Raw genomic sequence first — 22672 nt, 5'->3', positions numbered from 1 at the left:
CTTGTGTGAATATTAAATTGCGTCTGAAAGCTGTTGACTGTTTAATATGATGTGTATTGTGCCGCTAGTATACGGTAATCACCACCTGTTTGGCACGGACACAACATGCCTCTTGAGGAAAACTGTCCCCCCGGCGATCCCACCTATTGAGTGCTGCCACTTTGCCAGGGTTCAGCATCAGTTTAATGAGGCCCCTGGTTTCCCCGTTCCCGTCCCCTCCAAAGACCACGCGGCTGCCTGCGTCTGTGTGCATATGGCCACACACCTGCTTTCGCAGCAGTGCTGGTTTACAGATGACCACACACTTTTCTACATGTCGCCAATGCCAATTCGGCTCTCGCTGCATGGCCCATTGGCATCTAATATAAATGATTACGGCAAAAATAATCAGGGTGTCTTCTTTGATAAGCGCATGAACTTTGAGCTCCATGTAAAGGAAGGTCACCCTCTGCACTTCACTGGCTGCCCATTAAATCCAGGATTGATTTGACAATTATTTTAATAACATATAAGGCATTACATGGGCTGGCCCCTGCCTCTCTATATCTCGGGCCTTCTGCATGCAAAGCCAAAAAGTGAGATATCTCACTCTGATAAGGGCCTTCTGACGATTCCTGTGACTAAACTTGGAACTAAGGTCGGGGGGCCCGGGCATTTGCAGTGGTTGCTCCCACACTGTGGAATGCCTTGCACTTTGCGATTAAAAGCCTGTTGGCGGTTTTAAGAACTTTTACCTTGTTGTCCACATTGTACAGCATTTTGTAACATTGTTTTGAAAGGTGCTTTATAAATAAATGTACTTACTTACTTTCTTTGGGTCAGCTGCTCCAGTCGGACTCCTCTCCACTGTCTCCAGCTCCATGTTATGATTCTCATGTCCACTGTATGCTTGCATTATGTGACACCAGTGTTGATTTTGACAGCAAATTTTGATTTTAGTTTGTTAGTCATAGTCTTTTGAATGGTTTCCATTTAGTTTTAGTCACATTTTTGTCACCTGCAATGTTTTAGTGTTAGTCTAGTAGTCGACTAATATACAATTTTAGTCGACTAAATCTACACTTGATTTAGTCGACTAAAATGTGTTGTGGTGGACCTTGATGCCGTCGTAACTCATAATGGCTGATTTTACACTTGCTGAAAATAGCAGATCTACAAGCTTGTAGATCTGCTATTTCAAATGCATTTATTTTGTTATAGGTCACTTATGTTAACTTTATGAACTTAAATGCAAATGCTAGTCATTCAGTTACTAATATGTAGACTGAAGTACGTAAAGCGGGTCATATTTGGAATTGTAACAGCTGAAATATATATATATATATATATATATATATATATTCGGATATTAACCTGCCGGCCACATTAAACACAATCAGCACCGGGATTTCTTTCAAAATAGCAGCTCGGGGAGCCGCGCAGATATGGCAGCTTTTACTCTGAAAGCCCACCCCCTTCCGTTCCGTACAAAAAACGGGAAAAATAATGTTGCTTGCTTACCTCGCTATGATTACGATAAAGTCTCTCGATAATCCCTCACGTTCATATTTTAAACGAGAGGCATGTTGAAGTCAGAAAGAGCTTAGTATTGCATCTGGTCAAAACCACGGAGAACTCCCTAGATTAGGAGATACGAGCCATTCTTTCTGAGCGGTAAACAGGGAAGTGAACGGCAGCGCGCATGCGCGAACAGCAAGGAGTATCATGGTGCATAAGGAGAGGCTAAAAAATCGGAATATTTCTCTTTCGTTTGATATCAATGAAAATGCGCTAGGACGTGTCCTTGCAATCCATTGAATTGGATTAGCGAGGACGGCTCCACACGTCCTACTGTCTAAATGGGTTAAGTGAAGGTTGGGGCCGCATATGGGCCTGCGTAGGCCCATTTTTTTGCGTAGTTTAGCAACCGTTGCTAAGTAAGTATGGCAAGCTTTCAACACCTCATAGCTATCAATGATATTTTGCATGGCTGTGTTGTTGAGCACAATCACAGCTTAACGTTGGGAAAGTTACACGACTGACCCACCCAGGTGATACAATAATACTAATGATACCAGTTGCCCATGTATGGACTAGACGGCAGGTGCAGGACCAAACAGTTGATGAGGCAATATAAAAAATAGAAGTCAGCACAGTGAGCACACTGTAACTTAGTAAAGCTCCCAGTCAAGGCTTTATTGATATGATATGATATGATATTATATAGTACTTTTTTGTCAGTTCACTGAAATTTGTCTTGCGACCCAGCAGCCTTGTATGCAGAACACATCATATCATATCATATCAATATGAAATCATATATAATAAAGGCTTGACTGGGAGGTTTAATAATTTACAGTTTGGGGACTTCTATTTTTATTTATGTTTATAACACTGTATATGACATTTCATATGGACACACGTGTTTTGAGACAATTCTTTGTGTACGGTAAATATTTTTTTAAATAAACTGGAATCGGCCGATACCGAATTTTTTTGAGAGGTGTGTGTGTATGCTTTGCCGTCCATGCACGTTGTAACTGGCTGCTTTCCCACTGTCAAACTGCACTGGCAGTGTTTATGTCCTTTGTACAAGGTATTCCTGTACTTCTCATTATGTGGACATAAATAAACATTTGAAATGTGTGTTACGCTGCGCAACAGTGACACTTGGTTGTGAAAACCAACCAAACCAGATATAATCATTAAGGAAAGTTTATGCATATGTGTACTATGTAAACTCTCCCATTTTCCAGCCATTCAGTTGCATTCCTTTTTTTTTTAAATAATAATTTGGGGACCCCCCAAATAATTTGGTGACCCCCCCCCCCCCCCCGAGGGGTCGCTACCCACGGGTTGAGGAACCCCTGTACTACAGTACTTACTCTTACTATAGTACTTTATACTGTATTGATACTTTTTAAGAAAGAGTACAGTACTTCTTCCACCACTGTCCGTATGCTCAGGTCACAGACCTGTCTGTGTCCTCTGTCTGCACTTGATGCTATTAAGCTATAGCTTTTAGCTTTTTAGGATCGCAGAATGCAAATTGTCCCAATTCTGCACCACTGAAAGGGTAGCAGAGAGGGATAAATCTGATTGGAAGCGAAACCCTTGAACCTCTCCGATCTCTCCGTCTCTCCAAATGTGTACACCCAATTAGCTCCAGATGCAAATTCTGCTTAATTAGTTTCCCTAATCCTTTCAAGGGTAAAGTGGCCACACGCAGGCGCTTCTCAAATGAACATCTAATCCTGTTGGGGCACCTCTAATCTTTTCATATTAAAAGCTAAATAGTCAAATGTGAGTATTGATCTAATTACAGTCGGATCACTCCGGAGAGGGCTGCAAATTAAATGTGCTCCATAGAGTACCGGGTTCTGACGTCAAGACCACGCCCCCATCATGGATCAAAGACATTTTTCCCATTAAAAAATGTACACTGATTTTCTTTTTATTACTTACAGTAAGAGGGTTCTCTTCCCTCTATCGTTTATGTTATGTGTCAGTTTTCACTGTGCTCAGTTTATGCTTGATAACAATTTGAGTAAAATGCCTGGAATCCATTAATTCATTTATTAATTAAAGGAATTGTGACATCATTTTTAACATAATTTTAACAACATTAAAAGTCTTGGCCATGGTCCTTCAAACGTGTCTAAAAAGTTTGAACAGAAATCTCCACTCCAGTATTTCTTGCCAGGAGTTTTTGTGTGTATGTAATATGCATCCTGAGAAGGCATAGAAAAATACATTATTTTAGCCTGTAGATGTCGGTAATTCCCCCTTTCCTGTCAATCACTACCCAGCTCCGCCCCCCCACCCCTCAAGCCCTCCATACCTCTCCGCCCCCCTCAAAGAAAGGGACTGTTCATTTTTTTTCCTTTACAAGTTCACAGCATCTCAGCCATAGCAACGCTGCCAGTGCCAACACACGCAACTTCTTCTCCTTTTATAACTATTTGTTTATAGTTTTAATATAAAATGTTATTTATAATAAGACTATCACTGCATGTATGTACTGAGGGGATGGACAACAACATGTATTCTCTGCTGCAAAAGGAGAGGAGACTGGAGCAACACGGACATTTAGAGCCTTTTATTAAGGTGCTGAGTATACAAAACGACTAACGTTTCGACCTTGCGGCGCAAGGTCGAAACGTAAAAGGCTCTAAATGTCCGTGTTGCTCCAGTCTCCTCTCGCAACTTTGATGTCCCTGCACCTGTGAAGCACCGGATCAGCCGTTTTAGGCTTGAGGCGCGTTGGTAGACTCCCTTTGTAACATGTATTCTCTATTCAACGTCATCGTACGAGCAACAGTTGGTAAACAAATAAATAAGGCACGTTCGGAAATACCGCACCGGAGCGCACTTGCCTATTAGTTTGCATTGCACAGTGGGCTCAGTGCGCTATTTCCGAACGCGCCTCATGAAACTCCTGCAATATCTCACCCCACGACCACGTCGACATAAACTTGTGAAGTTGTGTAATGTCATCGATATCATACTCAATGACTATAGCCTATCATTATTCGCCATACTTTTAACGTGGATTATATCACACGAGCGTTGGCTGCGTTGCTATATTCCAATGTATCGCATTACAAGAACAATAATGAGCACATGCAATCTACAACAGCTGGTGCACGCCACAAATCAAAGATTAATAATAGTCAAACACAGCTAATGCGGGTAGTGGCAGTGATTGACTATAAATTAAAAGTAGCACTTCGGAGTGCTGCAGGCGATTGATTTTTTATTGTGAGTCCACTCAAATAGTACTGCACAACAATTTAACACAAATCATTGCAGTATAAATACTTATAGTTGGGATTGGGACACGAATGCTTGGTATTGCTCCTGGGTTCATAAAAAGTTTGGTTGCAAATCCACTCTGAACTTGTCCGAGATTTGAAAAACTTTCTGGGGTGAAATGATGTGCGCACACGAAGAGTCGCTTCTTTGACAACTTGGTTGGAACGTTACCATCAAAAATAAAATGCATCCACCTAGAGCGTGAATCTTCATCTAGGCCAGTTGGTGGAAAGTGCAAGGACTTGTGTTGATTGACACAGCCGACAACGGAGCAGATTGCTTTTTCTCTAGAAGCCATTATTATTATTATTATACTGAAACAAAGTCGCGGTCAGAAAGAATGAGGAAGAAGAGAGGAGAGCATCAGGGAGAGGAGAGGGGCGGGGATGAGGAGGAGGGGGGCGGGTAGTAGAATTGGTAGGCAGGGAGCAGAGGAGAGGGGGCGGGGTTTAGCGTTACATTACGTAGGCCTCCGCCGTCCAAGCCACGAGTCATATTTGCATAATTATTCACAAAAGTCCAGACAGCGGAGAATACACTGAATGTTCAAATTTGGGTTTTTTTTGGTGAAATTGATGTCAAGAAAAGCCAAAGAACACAAAATATCTACAAAAATGTGTTTTAAATGTCACGATCCCTTTAATTAATTCAATGCTTTTCACAGAAAGAAACGTGTAGAAGTGGTGGAAAACTCTATGGTGAAATTATAGTGAAATGGTCAATAAGGCTTTATTTCATAGAGCCACTCAACCCCCTTAGTATGATGCAGCAACTGTATATTTAGTAGACTAAAACTAGACTTAAGACTTAAACTTTTCAGGTGACTAAAATAAGACTAAATGAAAATATCTTCAAAAGACTATGACAAAATAAAACTACATAAGAGTCTGTGGTCAAAATTAACACTGGTTGTAGCCAGTCAGTCCCATATACATGTATGTGTTTTCTGCAATACACGGTTCACACCCAAGAACGACGATAACAGGTTGATATAGTCACTGGGAAAAAGTACGGCATTGAGACAAAGTCCTTTTTTAAAGCTGCAATGTTTACTCTGCAGGGCATAACACACCTCACAGAGAGATCTAGTAGAAGATACCACGCTCTCTCAGGGGAACGTTTGGTTTCCTAATACAGTTTGAGTTCATCTGATAACAGTTTCCTGCTGTGCGATCATCTAGAAAGAACTGAAACGTTTTTCACCCATGATTACTTCGCCTCGAAGATGAGTCTGGGTGTCACCTATGAGACACACATCAGGGTATCTAGGCGGTACATGAGAGTGTGAAGGGGAGGCAGAAATCTGCCCACGGAGAAGTGAGGAAACACAGCCTTTTCTTCCTTTAGTGCAAACTAAAAATAAACTTATATTTTACTGGAAATGTCATGGTGCCATAATGAGCTGTCATCAGATGTGTCACTCACCACCACTGTGTGTGTGTGTGTGTGTGTGTGTGTGTGTGTGTGTGTGTGTGTGTGTGTGCGCGTCAGACTAGTCCTAGTAATCAGCTAAGATGTTAATCATGTTCTTACAGAATCTTAAAGCCTTTTCAGTTTTCACTCACTGACATAGATTTGCACACAGGATTGGGCTGACCTTATTCCTGACCTCTTCAATCAAGCAGGGCCAAAATACTAACTTTGTGTGATTATGACTGACTGCGATGTTTGAGAAAACTATATTTCCTACGCATTTTCCGGTGTGGCTCTGGAGGAGGCTAAGCCATCTACTGTATAAGAGGGTGAGCACTGCATGTGCATGTGCACGCGCTCGCGCGTGTGTGTAGTGTGTGCGTGCGCCCGGCAGCCCGGGCGAGTGTGTGTGTCCGTCCGTCTGTCCAGAGCTTAGTCTAACAAACCGCTGGACCGGTCAGTGCCAAAATTGCAGGCCATCTTTAGGGGGCCACCTTAGTAATAGTATACTACTAATCTTTTTGTTTGTTTTGTTTTACACATTCTGAAATATTTTACTTTAATGTCCTAATAATGGAAATGAATGGGACTCGGATTGGGTTCCCCCCCCCCCCCCTCCCTAAAACATGATCATTAAGTACTGATTATACTAGGAGAAAGATTTAAAAAAAGGTATATATACAGAAAGTGTTACAATTCTCTTTTTTATGTGGCTGCATCCACCAGTTCATTAAGTATACCTGGTTTTCACCTTAGTACCACCCACCTATATGACAATGAGGGAGGGGTTAGGGGAGGATTTTGTGTTGTCACTAAAGTGGCGTATTTTTGATTGGGCCTTTTGACTTTCAGGAAGAAACCAAAAATACGCAGGGAAGACATTTTTGAATATAGATAGATTAGGGTTAATGTTAACTCCATAGACGCATACAAAACAGAAGAAGTACAAAAATCACAGCACTCCCTCTTTAAAGTGTCAGCAGCTGCAGCTCCCTCCCAGCCTGTCAGCGGTATCTCCATCTCTCTCTCTCTCTCTCTGTCGGGAGGAGGACATGTGCTCCAGTGTGGGAGGCATTCGCCATGGGCTGGCGTGGGATCGGATTCTCCTATATCTCAGTCCCTGACCTCACTGTTACATGATAGAATGTGAAAGTGGACCTGGATCAGTGCCTTGGGGGCAGTCTGTGTCAAGGGAATATGGTGTTTCACTGTGCTCCCATGACTTCTCTCTCTCTCTCTCTCTCTCTCTCTCTCTCTCTCTCTTGCACCTCACACCGGTTCGTCGTGGGCAAGTGTGTAGTAGGGGTGTGCATGACGTGCACGCACGCACGCACGCTCACACACTCACACCGAAAGCTTTGTTTTTAGGGACTGATCCTTGCAGACAATGTATATGTGAACTTTGTGAAGCGCACCGATTAAGGGCAACAGAAGACACATTTGTCTGCATTGTTCCTGTTGTCAGGCGAACTTCCTCATCCTCTTGTCCCACCTTTTCAAGTGATTCCTTTGAAAATCTCTGCTCACCAAGCAAGGACAGATCTCTCCAACAAGATAGTTGCTAGCACAAAGAGGGAGAGATGTGGAAGCAAGGAGAGAGAGAGAGAGAGAATTAAATGCTGGGCAAGACCTATAATATAGGTCTACCTATAATATAGGTCTACCTATAATATAGGTCTACCTCTAATATAGGTCTACCTATAATATAGGTCTACCTCTAATATAGGTCTACCTCTAATATAGGTCTACCTATAATATAGGTCTACCTATAATATAGGTCTACCTATAATATAGGTCTACCTATAATATAGGTCTACCTATAATATAGGTCTACCTATAATATAGGTCTTGCCCAGCATTTAATTCTCTCTCTTTGTTATTATGCTCTAGAGTGCATTGCTATTTGACGGAAGTACCGCTCAAGGAAATGACATTTGACGCTTTCGGTTTACATTCTCCGTGAATGAAACAAGTGTTGTGATTGCTCGGAACAAAAACATTGTATCCGGGGGAAATACATCCAGCCTGATACTTCCGGCAATGCACTCTCTCTGCCTTGGCTTGTGACCATGCAGGCTTTTCTCTTTGCAGATGCGTAAGGCTGGCACCGAGGCTACAGAGAGAGAGAGACAGAGAGAGAGAGAGACAGAGACAGAGAGAGAGAGAGAGAGAGAGAGAGAGAGAGAGAGAGAGAGAGAGAGAGAGTCAGAGAGAGTCAGAGAGAGCAGCCGGTAAACGTTTACAGAGTGTGTCTGTACAGCCCATGCAGCAGATGTGTGGGAGGACTTGGTGTTTGGAGTCCGTTGGGAGGATCTGTACATGATACACACTGAGCTGTATAAAGGTTAATGAAATTACACAGGGGGTAGGTAACTGCAGCTGCAGGTGTGCTCTTGCACGCATGCACGCACACACGCACACACGCACACGCACACACACACACACACACACACACACACACACACACACGCGCACACGCAAGTTACTGCATGCTTGACGGGGAGAGACATATTTTTAGCGATGGAGCGCACACGAAAAATAAATTACACCCAAAAATTAAACCCACTACTTTCCACCTGTAAACTGTGATATAACAAATAAAATCAACTTTTATTGGCTGTTAACACCCCCATCGCCCAGGACGAAGTTCTTCTTCCTTTCTATTAGTAACGCCCGAAGCCCAAGATGAAGTTTGATCCAAAAGACGAAGTTCATTGATATGAAAACGGTTCGCATCGCTCCACAGCCTAGAAGCACCTGTTGTGCAATCCTCAATGTTGCGCAAGAGTGAGACGTCGTCAAAAAACTCCCTCCCCTGTTTAGCCGACGACAACGAAAATCTTAAAACGTTAATAACTCGATCTAAATCATCCCATCTAATTATAAAAACACATCCTGTGTTAGACGGCCCTCCGCTGTCCAGTCGCGATAGATTTATTCTTACCTCCCGTTGGTGAGTGGAGTGGATATTGTTAGCTGCTACACACACATTCACAACAACATCCGGTCCGTCGGTAAAAGTGGTCTGTGTTTATAAATCGACTGGGTGCTATAATGTAATGGATTAAATAACCCTTAACTTAACTATAATGTAATGGATTAAATAACCCCGGGCAATTAAAGTGTTAAAGAAGGAGAATGTTGAATGGAGCCAATGGGAGCTTGTCCTCTACGCACACACACACACACACGCGCACACACACACACACACACACACACACACACACACACACACACACACACACACACACAGCACGTTTGGAAGTGTTATGTCAGATTTCCACATGTCCTTGCAATAGAACGATATACATTTCAGATTAAATATTGCTCAAAGTTTCCCCTGATATTTTTTCTCCAGAGAATTGAGAGAAAGAGAGATAGAGAGAGATAGAGAGGGGGGTTGGACAGCCTGGGGGGGGCGGACGGAGGGGGGAGGGAGAGAGGGTGAGAAAGAGAGAGGGGGGGGAGGGAGGGAGGGAGAGTGAGAGAGATAGAGAGAGCTGTAGGATCATTGAGAAACGCGTTTATGCTTCCTCCTCTTGCTTCTTTGTTTCTGTCCGAGACAGAAAGTGGTCACGTGGGATTTTGTACGTTCAAAAAACGTATACTTTGTGCTCTTTAGATAGCTCTATGTCACAGTGTACACATGGAAAAGCAACACAGCAGACAATAATGTGTTGTACAGTATGTCTTCTTTAATTTCCCTTTTCCTTGTGACCACCGCGGTCTGACTCATGGTGCCCGTTACCCGTTCAAATCATGAATACCACAATACCAAACTCTGTAATTTCTCCACCGTTTCGGACGTGGGGCGCCTCGCCGCAACTGGGCCGGCACCCTGGGCACGTTCCTGTGGGTCTGGAAGTTCCCGGGGACCCCCACACAGAGTTGCACCACTCAGTTCGCACGGGTGTGATATTTCATATACTGTGCCTTGGGTTCACCAACCTATGAGCCCACCAACTCCCCTCCCCCGTTACCCTCCCCTCCCCTCCCCAGTACAATGCAGCGGAGAACACTGACGTCACCACATTTGGAGTGACGCGGAGCCCCTCTGCACTGTTTTTGGTTTAGCGAAATACAAGGTTCACTCCCACTCCTATGCTGTATATAGGTTTTAGGCTCGTTTTTTTGTTGTTGACCTTGTGCTCTATAGATCACCGAGTCGGTAACGATGGAAGTCGGAGGTCCATGCCCCACCAGGCTATGATGGGGCATGTGTCTGTGTCCCTTTCATGCCCATACATGGAGATTTCTGTATCTGTCTCTCGTGTCCCTTATAGTTTGTTCCCTGTGGAACGCGTGTGTTGAATTTGAAGTCGGTGCAGCGAACGGTTCCCGAGTTATGTGCATTACAGACATACAGACGTACAGGCGTACATATCATGACATTAACAGATTGATAATGATTCATTGGATTAGTACATCACAGTAGTGTGGAAAAGTCACACTGAAATTGTCAGTAGAATAGAATTCAACAGTATCTCAATCACCTGTTGACATGTTGCAGGGAGGCGCGGACAGTAGTGGCTCAGGGGGGTAGAGTGGCCGGATGGATGGGATAGGATGCAGTGGCTCAGGGGGTAGAGTGGCCGGTAGAGTGACCGGATGGATGGATAGAGAGAGCACAGTGATGCAGTGGCTCAGGGGGGTAGAGTGGCCGGGTGGGAGAGAGAGAGCACAAGTGATCAGAGGCAACTAGACTGTGAGCGTGACAGCAGTACAACGATATTCAGTTTCACAAGACATACCTTTAGTCTGTGTTCTCTATTCTTGCAAGTGTTTACAACCATGTCTGAGTCGCAAGGAGCAGCTGGATGTGTGCCTGTGTGTTAGTTGTGTGTGTGTGTGTGTGTGTGTGTGTGTGCGTGTGTGTGTCACCATGCCGCACTAATGTTTTATTCAACACGACTAGTTTACGTCAATCCATTCCTGTGTTACTGTAAAACATTTTACACCCATTCTTGGACCGTGGATTGTACAGCAATACAGGTGCAATACAAATATAGTTTTCTTATTTGGTTTGCACCACCCAGACTAACGGAGCGCACATTATGCAGACACATAGCTCACTTATAGAGCACAGAGGAGGAGGAGGGGCTGGGACCATGTATTGAAATGTAATGTACAGTAGGAAACCTACAGTTCAATAATACAGCTTTGAGTGAGTGGCTGGCTGGCTGGCTGGCTGGCTGGCTGGCTGGCTGGCTGGCTGAGTGAGTGAGTGAGTGAGTGAGTGAGTGAGTGAGTGAGTGAGTGAGTGAGTGAGTGAGTGAGTGAGTGAGTGAGTGAGTGAGTGAGTGAGTGAGTGAGTGAGTGAGTGAGTGAGTGAGTGAGTGAGTGAGTGAGTGAGTGAGTGAGTGAGTGAGTGAGTGAGTGAGTGAGTGAGTGAGTGAGTGAGTGAGTGAGTGAGTGAGTGAGTGAGTGAGTGAGTGAGTGAGTGAGTGAGTGAGTGAGTGAGTGAGTGAGTGAGTGAGTGAGTGAGTGAGTGAGTGAGTGAGTGAGTGAGTGAGTGAGTGAGTGAGTGAGTGAGTGAGTGAGTGAGTGAGTGAGTGAGTGAGTGAGTGAGTGAGTGAGTGAGTGAGTGAGTGAGTGAGTGAGTGAGTGAGTGAGTGAGTGAGTGAGTGAGTGAGTGAGTGAGTGAGTGAGTGAGTGAGTGAGTGAGTGAGTGAGTGAGTGAGTGAGTGAGTGAGTGAGTGAGTGAGTGAGTGAGTGAGTGAGTGAGTGAGTGAGTGAGTGAGTGAGTGAGTGAGTGAGTGAGTGAGTGAGTGAGTGAGAGAGAGAGAGAGAGAGAGAGACTGAGCAGCGAAATGAATTGGGTACAGTATGTCGTAGACGTCATGGATGACGAAATGAGAGACAAATCACAGACTGTCACAGTGTGGACAGAAAGAAACTAGAAGAACTGAGGCACGGGAACGTGAACGGGAAAGAAAGGGGGGATCGAGGAAAGGAGAAGGGAGGGAGAACGGGAGGAACAAATGAGATATGGTTGGAGAGAAAGAGGTTAGAGAGAGAGAGAGAGAGAGATATATAGACAGAGAGAGAGAGATAGACAGAGAGAGAGAGAGAGAGAGAGAGAGAGAGAGATACAGGCAGTGTTCTAATGACTTCACACTCCATTAGCCACTTAGTCTGATGCGTCACACCTCATTATGCTGCAGGAGCAGCGGTGCATGAACGCGTGAAACCGTCCACTCAGCCAGACCTGTCCACCCGCTCCAAACACTCACTCACTTACAGCAATTAGTGTATTTGTGCGTGCGTGCGTGTGCGCACATGCAATGCATGCATATGTGCGTGTGTGCGTTGCGAGGATCCAATTGGCTTGATTATTTCAGAAAATAAGGAGTTAAAATGAATTGATTTAGGCCCTAAACCAATGAGCCTCTCGGTCAGTGGTGGAAAAAAAAGGACTTAACCAGTAGATTTTTCGGAATTCAAAATGTCTAAGCATACAGTACTTTACCAGGTTACTTTACACCACTGGGCCCTACACCAAAGAGCCTCTGGGCAGAGATGCAGAGACTCTCTCGTATGGGTGTGTGTCTGCTCTCTCTCTCTCTCGTATGGGTGTGTGTCTGCTCTCTCTCGTATGGGTGTGTGTCTGCTCTCTCTCTCTCTCGTATGGGTGTGTGTCTGCTCTCTCTCGTATCGGTGTGTGTCTGCTCTCTCTCTCTCGTATGGGTGTGTGTCTGCTCTCTCTCTCGTATGGGTGTGTGTCTGCTCTCTCTCTCTCGTATGGGTGTGTGTCTGCTCTCTCTCGTATGGTTGTGTGTCTGCTCTCTCTCGTATGGGTGTGTGTCTGCTCTCTCTCGTATGGGTGTGTGTCTGCTCTCTCTCGTATGGGTGTGTGTCTGCTCTCTCTCTCTCGTATGGGTGTGTGTCTGCTCTCTCTCGTATGGGTGTGTGTCTGCTCTCTCTCTCTCGTATGGGTGTGTGTCTGCTCTCTCTCTCTCTCGTATGGTTGTGTGTCTGCTCTCTCTCGTATGGGTGTGTGTCTGCTCTCTCTCGTATGGTTGTGTGTCTGCTCTCTCTCGTATGGGTGTGTGTCTGCTCTCTCTCTCTCTCGTATGGGTGTGTGTCTGCTCTCTCTCGTATGGGTGTGTGTCTGCTCTCTCTCGTATGGGTGTGTGTCTGCTCTCTCTCGTATGGGTGTGTGTCTGCTCTCTCTCGTATGGGTGTGTGTCTGCTCTCTCTCGTATGGGTGTGTGTCTGCTCTCTCTCTCTCGTATGGGTGTGTGTCTGCTCTCTCTCGTATGGGTGTGTGTCTGCTCTCTCTCTCTCGTATGGGTGTGTGTCTGCTCTCTCTCGTATGGTTGTGTGTCTGCTCTCTCTCGTATGGGTGTGTGTCTGCTCTCTCTCTCTCTCGTATGGGTGTGTGTCTGCTCTCTCTCGTATGGGTGTGTGTCTGCTCTCTCTCGTATGGGTGTGTGTCTGCTCTCTCTCGTATGGGTGTGTGTCTGCTCTCTCTCTCTCGTATGGGTGTGTGTCTGCTCTCTCTCGTATGGTTGTGTGTCTGCTCTCTCTCGTATCGGTGTGTGTCTGCTCTCTCTCGTATGGTTGTGTGTCTGCTCTCTCTCTCTCTCTCGTATGGGTGTGTGTCTGCTCTCTCTCGTATGGGTGTGTGTCTGCTCTCTCTCGTATGGTTGTGTGTCTGCTCTCTCTCGTATCGGTGTGTGTCTGCTCTCTCTCGTATGGTTGTGTGTCTGCTCTCTCTCTCTCTCTCGTATGGGTGTGTGTCTGCTCTCTCTCGTATGGGTGTGTGTCTGCTCTCTCTCTCTCGTATGGGTGTGTGTCTGCTCTCTCTCTCTTATGGGTGTGTGTCTGCTCTCTCTCTCTCGTATGGGTGTGTGTCTGCTCTCTCTCGTATGGGTGTGTGTCTGCTCTCTCTCTCGTATGGCTGTGTGTCTGCGCTCTGTGTGTCTGCGGACCAGGAGATCTCCATGGCTACCTCACTTCACATGCTGGAAATGTTGTCCCTTTGTCAGCTGACATGAGAGAGGAGGACCGGGTGGCGTGCTCCAGGGGACTCTCCTTAATCACTCTCCCTCTAACACCGGAGCAAGCACACGCACGCACACAAACACACGCACATTCTCTCACATGCACGCACAGCACACACAAATAAGCACAAAAAACTCACAGAGAGACACAGGGAGAGGAGTGAGATTGAGTCTTGAGTGTGATAGAGAAAGAGGACATAGAGAGGGTGAGAAAATGAGGAGAGAGAACGAGAGAGAAGGGGACAGAGAGAGAGAGAGAGAGAGAGGGAGAGTGCAACAAAGAGATAGAGGAGAAACTAGAAAAAGTGCCTCACACCAGGGCAGGCCAGGTTGTGGCCTCCTGGTGGCGCTATAATAGGCCAGTGTGAAAAGGGTGACATTTATTCTGACGCCTTGGATGGCAATTGGATGATTTGAGGCATTTTATTCCAAAAATGTGTTTTGCAAAAATCCACCTGTTGAAAAGAGTGGGATATATTCCTCCGCCTATAGTAGGAAAGTCTGTGAAAGATTTCACGTAAATTGCACGCTCCGTTCATGTTCAAAACGGGCCAATCCTGCAAACTTTGAAAGCCAATGTTAGCCAATTAGGATGGAATCTGAAATCTCGGACAGATCCGTCTTGAATACAAAGACAGAGAAATATGCAGGTTTTTTGTCATTAATGCGGTGAAATTGCAAATGTTGCAAAAAATGCCGAAAACTTTGTGTTGTGCGAAAAGTCGCAGAATATGTGGAATTTTATGTGATTTTATGCCATGAAATATGCGGGAAGTTGCGTAATATGCGTGATCAAGTTACACGATTATGCGCCTTTTTATTAACCCTGCATAATCTGCACCATTTGGCTGATTATGCAGTAAATTATGCAATCGCATAAACACGTTTTTTTCTGGATGGTCGAGAGAGAGAGAGAGAGAGAGAGAGTCCCCCGTGCCATTCACTGCATGGCAGCCCCAGTTGGCAGGGAGTCCAGTGTTTCTCTCCAGGACAAGGCCCTGGCTACCAGCCACACTCCTCTCCATTACAAACACTGGGCCCATTTATCCCTGGGTCCCCCCACCCAACCCTCTGTCCTCCCCCACCCACCCCAGGGGGAATGCCACATTATGGCTGTGATTCTACTGTAACTGACATCTCCATTCAGCTAGCATGCATGTCTGTTTGTTTTGTTTATATTTTGCTGCGTACGTTTGTTGACGGTGAAATGAAAGAAAGTAAACATACCCACAAACAAACCGAGGGGGAAGTGTGTGCGCACGTCCGTGAAATAGAACGGCTGTGAAAAAAAACGAGAGGCAAATATTGTTGCATTCTATTATTATTTGAATCAAAGTTCCATGAGCAGATTTTGAATGGTGTCCTGCATCCTCCGTCTGATTCTGCACACAACATAATTGTGTTATTTTTTCCATACACTCTTGTCTTAATCACAGTATCATGGTCAGTGTCATGGTCAGTATCATGTCAGTATAAACACATAATCCTGTAATTAGTTGACTGGGTCCCCCAGGGCTTTATACTAGGTGTTCTTGTATTTCCTACAAACCTATTGTATATGCAGTGGGCGTACAATAGGTTTGTTAACCGCCGTTCTCTCTGCTGTTCTTACAGTAGGCTTTAGACAGAGATCTCCGATGGTCTGGCAACACAAGACTACTTATCTTTATAGGATTATAGGTCTTTTACAACAGCTTTGTACACTTGCAACAACACAGACTAACTAACATTTGTTAATTTTTATACTTGACAAAAAACATCACAGTGCTGCCGGTTAAACGGAGCTTGTGTTCCCAACTCGGTGTTAACTGCTGAAGATATTTGTTACAATGTGTGAGTATGAGACATCAGTAGTGTGAAGCCTCCAAGATGAATGACGTTTTAGAAGGATATGAACAAGGGACGGAGGGAAAAAACAATAATGCCTAAACATAAATATAATGGCTTGCATCGCAATATGACTATGAATCGGGCTTCAGCTTCATACGTATATGTCTGCCACATCCACAGATGCAGTGAATTAGCTAAAACAACCATCCATCCATCACCCCCATTGCAACTGCATTTAACCACTGGAGCCCTAGCAGGCGAAGAGAGTGTACTGTACTGCAGATGGAAAGATGTGAAGGTCCAAGTACAGAGCCACCTCAGGTGCACTGCTAGAATCTAAAAGATCTAAAACCACATATTACATACATAAAGACCCCCAGGAAAGTGTTCTAAATCTTCTAAATGTCATTAACCCTTTTTTTGCAAAAAGGTTGAAGTGTCCCTTTAAGTCTAGAAGTGTTTCTGTGGATAGCGTCACACAAGGCCCACAGATAGATGACTTGTTCTATAGCCATAGCACATCAAGGTATATTACACACACTCTACCGTCTACACATTGATTTATTTATGCTGTTACTGGGTCTGCCGCATCACATCAGGCGCTTGGGTTTTTGCCTCAGCTCTCCCCTGACCTTCAGCTGCGTGCCCAGGAGATAATGACCTTCAGCTGCGTGCCCAGAGATAATGTAATCATGGCCAGGGAGTCGCTGCTGTCAAACACGTCTCCGATCTGTGATGGACGCACGCTGTGTGAACACGTCAAACATCACACGCCCCCCAACACCTGTCTGTTTCTGTCTCCAGCCCCACCCCCACCCCCAAGACGCACGGCAGGGCAGGGCAGGGGAGGGCAGGGCAGGGGAGAAAAGGACACAACTATGATGCCTAAATCACACTAGAGTTGTCTCGGTACCATTTCTTTCAGACCGAGTACGAGTACAAACTTCTTCATTTTTTGTACTCGTCGATACATACTTGAGCGTGTAATCGGCCTGAGTAACTGATACCAGTATCGGTATCGGAACAACTCTGATTCATACTCTGATTATAGGAGATCTACAAGCTGTGTTACTTAGTTCCTTTATCTCGGTCAGGATTTAACAAAGCAGTTGAACATACAGAATAAAGGTTACAAGATTAAACAAATGACCCAAAGGGTATATATGGCGGAAGCCCATTATTAGGCCCACCTTATTAGGCTCACGCAATTTCAGATCTGCTATTTTTGGGGTCGGAAGTTGTGGGAATTTGGCCGAAGTACCGCTCAAGGAAATTACGTTGATGCATTACGAATCAGTTGACATTCTCCGTGAATGAAACAAGTGTTGTGATTGGTCGGAAATATATCGTATCCGGGGGAAATGCATCTGACGGATGTTCCGTCCCGACACTTCCGATAGCGTCTCTGTCATAGGCTTTTCTCTTCACAGATGAGTAAGCCTGGGACCGAGGCTAACTCTCAAGTATAGGATACTGAAAGTCCTGGGTGACAATTTGAACTACGGCAATTTTGGAGTACCAGTACACAGTGAATATACTTTGAGTTCAAACACAGAGTTATTAAGTTGTTTGTCTGCTGAATTGGAGTTTTTAATTGATGGAGTAGTCATTGGCTGTGTGTGTCTGGTATGGGGAAGGGGGTGTGTAGGCAGAAGTTAATTTCTTTCCGTCAGCTATCAAAACCGCGGGCTGACTGACAGGCGGAGGTATAGCGGGCAGGGCACAGCTTGCAGCATGTTGGCCCCCTGCTGTGTTTTGCTGGTCGGGTCGCTGGCTCGCTGCGGCCTTGCTGGGACACCGTGTGCTACGGACAGACAGACAGACAGACAGGGTGGACTTATATTCCGCGTGTCAGAGTCATCATGTGACCCCCCCCCCTCCTCTCTCTCTCTCCGTCTCCCATCCCCGTACGCGTCTCTCCCAGGATGACAAGAGGGAGACGCCTCTGACCCTGGGAGGAGCCATAGGGAGTGGGAGGAGCCATATGGAGTGGGAGGAGCCGTAGGCAGTGCGGAGCATGTCTGATGCCATGCAGGAGATTGAAGGGGAGTCGATTGGGAGTGTTGATTACATTGCGTTTATCTGTGTGTGCGTGTCTGCGTGCATGCTTGTGCGTGTGTGTGTTGGTTTTGTGCATGAGATCCGGTGAAAGGGGTTAAGGGGGGGTGGCGTTGGGGGGGTTTCGGGGTAGGGGGAGATCGCCCTCTGTCATCTCCAGAAATCTTTTACACGTGCAGTGTTGTGACTTCCTGGCCCTGTGATCCTCCCGCTGATAGGGGGGGAGGGGGGGGGGGGGGACTCCAGGAGCCGTGGCGGCAACAGACATGTGAAGAACATGCCCTTGCCCCCGTCCAGATGCACGCCGAATAAATATTGCACTTCTCGTTTGGAGGACACACACGGGCAGAGGGTGTGTGTGTGTGTGTGTGTGTGTGTGTGTGTGTGTGTGTGTGTGTGTGTGTGTGGGGGGCGGTCAAATATTCTCATTATCCCTCTCAGTTCATTATTCCCTCCACTGCCTCCATTCACCGACCCCAAGACTGCTCTCTCTTCCTCTCCCCCTCCCTCTCTCTCCCTTCCTCTCTCTCTCTCTCTCTCCCCTCCTCTCCCCTCCTCTCCTCTCTCTCTCTCCATCCCTCTCTGTGCCTCTGTGTCTCTCTCTCTCCTCTTTTGGACAGAGGTATGGCTGAGATCATAATTATGTTTTGACACATGGCGTTAGCCCCTAGAGCGCTCGCATTTTAACTCAAAGTGGGGCGTCGTCACGGCGACAGCCCTGACTGCGCTTAATTGGAGGGGAGGACCGGGGGAGGGCCCGCCCACAGACCAGGGTGGCAATTTAATGAGGTTATGTTTGTACAGGAAGTCATAGTTGTGACAGGAGGAAGCTGTCATTGGCCCGTTAAAGAGAGCGGCTGACATCTCAAAGCCTGCTGTGTTCGTCAGCGAGCGAGGGGGGGAAACCTCTCCACTTCCTCTCTACAGGTGGAGGCAAGCAATTAAAACAAAAACTATCTAGGGCATCCTCACCGACCTGAATATATATCACCAATAAACACCAATCAAAATAGGAAAAGTTGCTGCTTAAATAACAAGCGCTAAATGGAACGACGTATTAACCCTCTTAGCCCCCACTTCAGCAGGGCTGGACAAAAAGAGCAATAATTACCCCAGCTAAATGGCAATTAGCACTAATCAACATGATGACTGAGAGTGTGTGTGTGTGTGTGTGTGTGTGTGTGTGTGTGCGCGCCCGCACCTGTGTATTTCAGGCTCTGTGTGCCGCCCGTATTCATGCCAAGCGTGTTTGTGTTTCCGTGTAATTCTGGTGCGCGGAGTGTGACTTTAATCTGTCTGCCTACGCAGTACAATCTGCAGTGTTATTTTAATGTATGTAATTTTGATTGATCTCAATTGGTAACTCTTAAGTCTGTAGAAATGTTCAGACTAAAGTGTGACTATAGGATACAGTCGCCCCTTGCCCAAATGTGCCCAAATGTGCCCAAATGTGATGATCTCATCACATTTGTGAAGACGGCTATGGCCGTTTTTTGCCCAAGGAGTGTTTTTCGTGCAAAACTAATGCTTGCAATTGATTCAGTATGATGAATAACAACCCCTAGTTTGACATGCCAAATGCTAATTAAAGCACAATTCTAATTTGAAATGTTTGCCTTCAGCCTTATATAGGTTTTCAATCCCTGAATTTACCATGATCCAAAACAAATATATATAATAATACATTTTTAAATGTTATTTGGATGACCCTAAGGATCATAACAAAACCTTGAACGATTACTATTGCAACTTATTTTGAGTCAAATCTTAGATGGACTGGTCTAAATGAACATTGTGGATCTCACCATGTGACCTAATGTTTTTCGGGGCCTCATCCCCTGCACTCTGAGGCGAGCTTAAGGGTGTTGAAAGCAGAGCTGCAGAGTTCTCGTCTAGCACAACGCTGGCCTCCGTGTCCTCCAGGTGTCCTGCAGAGCTTTTTAAGGCCACCCTGGCCAAAGGGGCTTGTGGCTGTTGGGAACCTGCCCTAGCAAAACAGGCGGGACAAGGCCTTTGATCTCCACCACCCTCAAAGTGAGAATCCCCAGAGTTCCCCTCACCCCCCCCCCCCCCCCCCCCCCCCTCCCCTCACCGTTCCACGAAAACTCTATTTATAAAACGTATTCCATTTTTCTCTAGGTAATAGCCGAGGCCAAAAAAACGGTTTGGGGCTCAAACGTTTCATTTTCAACAGACGTTTATTTGGAATGGGCGCAATGTTTATTTTCCTAAAGCGGTTTGTACAGGTTTGAGTTTCAACATGAGGCTTTTTGAGTGCATACACACAATACCCAATACCAGCGTCCAACCAAAACCACCACAAAGATCATAGTCATTTCCTCCCCACGCAGCAGCGAGCCCCTTCCAGAACGTCCCCCTGGTCCTCCGTGCACACAGGTTGTTTTGAACACAGCTCCAGGTACGCTATAGCCGGGCTGGAGTTTCCGTGGGATCTAGAAAGTATATATAATAGTGTTGGTTCACTGTTTTCAGTCTTGTAAAATCCTTTACACTATAAAACCAAGTTCAACAATCAAAAGTAGGGCACATTTCAAACTGTGTATACTGTATGTCTTATATGAGAGAGAGAGAGAGAGAGAGAGAGAGAGGGTATGCTTGTTTCCTCATTAGCTGCAAAACCAATGTTTGTGCTTTAGGTGAAGAAAAAAAGTGGTGTCTAACAGATGTGTGTAGAACCATGTTTGAACTCCTACACACACGCACGCACGCACACACACACACACACACACACACACACACACACACACACACACACACACACACACACACGCACACTCACACGCACGCACACACACACACACACATACGCACACTCACACACACTAGGGGTGCAACGGTTTTCAACCGAAAACCGAACCGTTCGGTTCCACATACACGGTTCAATGCGCTCTAATGAACCGCACTATTTCGGTTTGCATTAATTAATTTATTACAGCTGCGAAGAATGTATTTCTCGGTCACACACTGGCCTACTTAGAAGTCTAGCACTCTATCGGTCACACACCGTCCTACTAAGAAGTCTAGCACTCTTTCGGTCACAGAAGTGTAGCACTCTGTCGGCCCACCCCCTACACACACACACACACACACACACAGAGAGAGACGGCATGATGAGGAGAATCCAGCACTCGTCTTTAAACGTCGTTCTTGGAATAATTATTGATCGTCATACACAGAGACACACACAGCGGAGTAACCTCGCGCCAACAGGCTTCTAAGCACGGTCGTTGTAAGTTTGTTCAGATCTGATTCTGCATCTGCACTCGCTGTTTGAGTGCTAATTAAGAGGGAGAGTGAGAGCAAAAACAACCCGCAGCAGGACATTCATTCCGTCAGAAAAGTACCAACAAAATACTCCCATGTCCAATCCATGACTGTAGATAGAAGCCCTTCTTCTAATAATATAAGCATAATATCCTTAAATCCTCATGTAGACTTATTGTAAACTTTTGTAGGCTATTTTTCTGAGACACGACGCATTCACTGTGAATGACTCCCCTCCCAGGAGACACTCTCCTCTCCTCTTTCCTGCATGTGCTTAATGCCCCGTGTGAGCACATAGGTGCATTTATTTCCCCTTAAAAATAATGATGAGGCACATTAAAATAGCAATATAAGGTTTTTTTCCCCCTTTAAAATAATGAAAAGGCAGAAATGCCTAATAAAATAATATATGCTAAAAAAAGAGAAGAAAAGAAAATGCTATAAATAAACTTTTTTGAGTGGTGCAAGCCACTGCCTGGCTGGCTGGCTGGGTATGAGCATGAAAACAGCGTGGTTGTTTTTCACCACCTGTGCACAACCTAACACACACGCACATTATTAACTGTATATATGATGATTTCGTGTGTGCCAGTACAGTGACACTAGTACAGTACAGTACAGTAGAGGGTACAGTAGGGCGCGTTCCTGGGGATCACTTCACAAGGGGGTATTTTTTTTTACTCTACCGAAACCGAACCGAAACCGTGGCCCCCATACCGAGGTTCGAACCGAACCGTGGTCTAACTGAACCGTTGCACCCCTAACACACACGCACACTCACACACGTGCACATACTGTATACACAACCGCACGCCTACTACACACACAGACACAGACGGCACGCACAGCCAGCTGCCAGCTTTTGACACGTAACATCACACAGTCTTTGATTTGCTTCACCTGGGCCTTAAATCACGAACGTAATAGACTTCTCTTTTGTCTGCCGTCACAATATGGGGCTCACACAATTAGAGAGGGCTCTCTTCTCCTCTCCTCCTCTCTGCCGTACTGAAGATAAGCATCATCCTGCTGGCTGCCGAGATTGGAACGGGCCTTCCAAGGTTGTCTGGAGGTCCTCCTGTGTTCGGGCAGGAATCACAAAAAACAACCGCCCCACAAACTGAACTGGCCTCTCTAAAGAGATTGAAAGGAGCGAGGGTGCCGTGACCTTATGGCGGCAAGAGGCGTGAATCCAGAGGTCCTACGCAGTAAAATCCTCAGCGTTCATTTAACTCTGAGAGTGCAATCGGGGTCCACTTGGTTCCATTTGTAGTCTCGCTGAACTC

The sequence above is a fragment of the Protomyctophum bolini genome, assembly GCF_963924005.1.
Source record: "Protomyctophum bolini genome assembly, chromosome: 1".
NCBI lineage: Eukaryota > Metazoa > Chordata > Actinopteri > Myctophiformes > Myctophidae > Protomyctophum > Protomyctophum bolini.
This window is presented reverse-complemented; position numbering follows the sequence as displayed.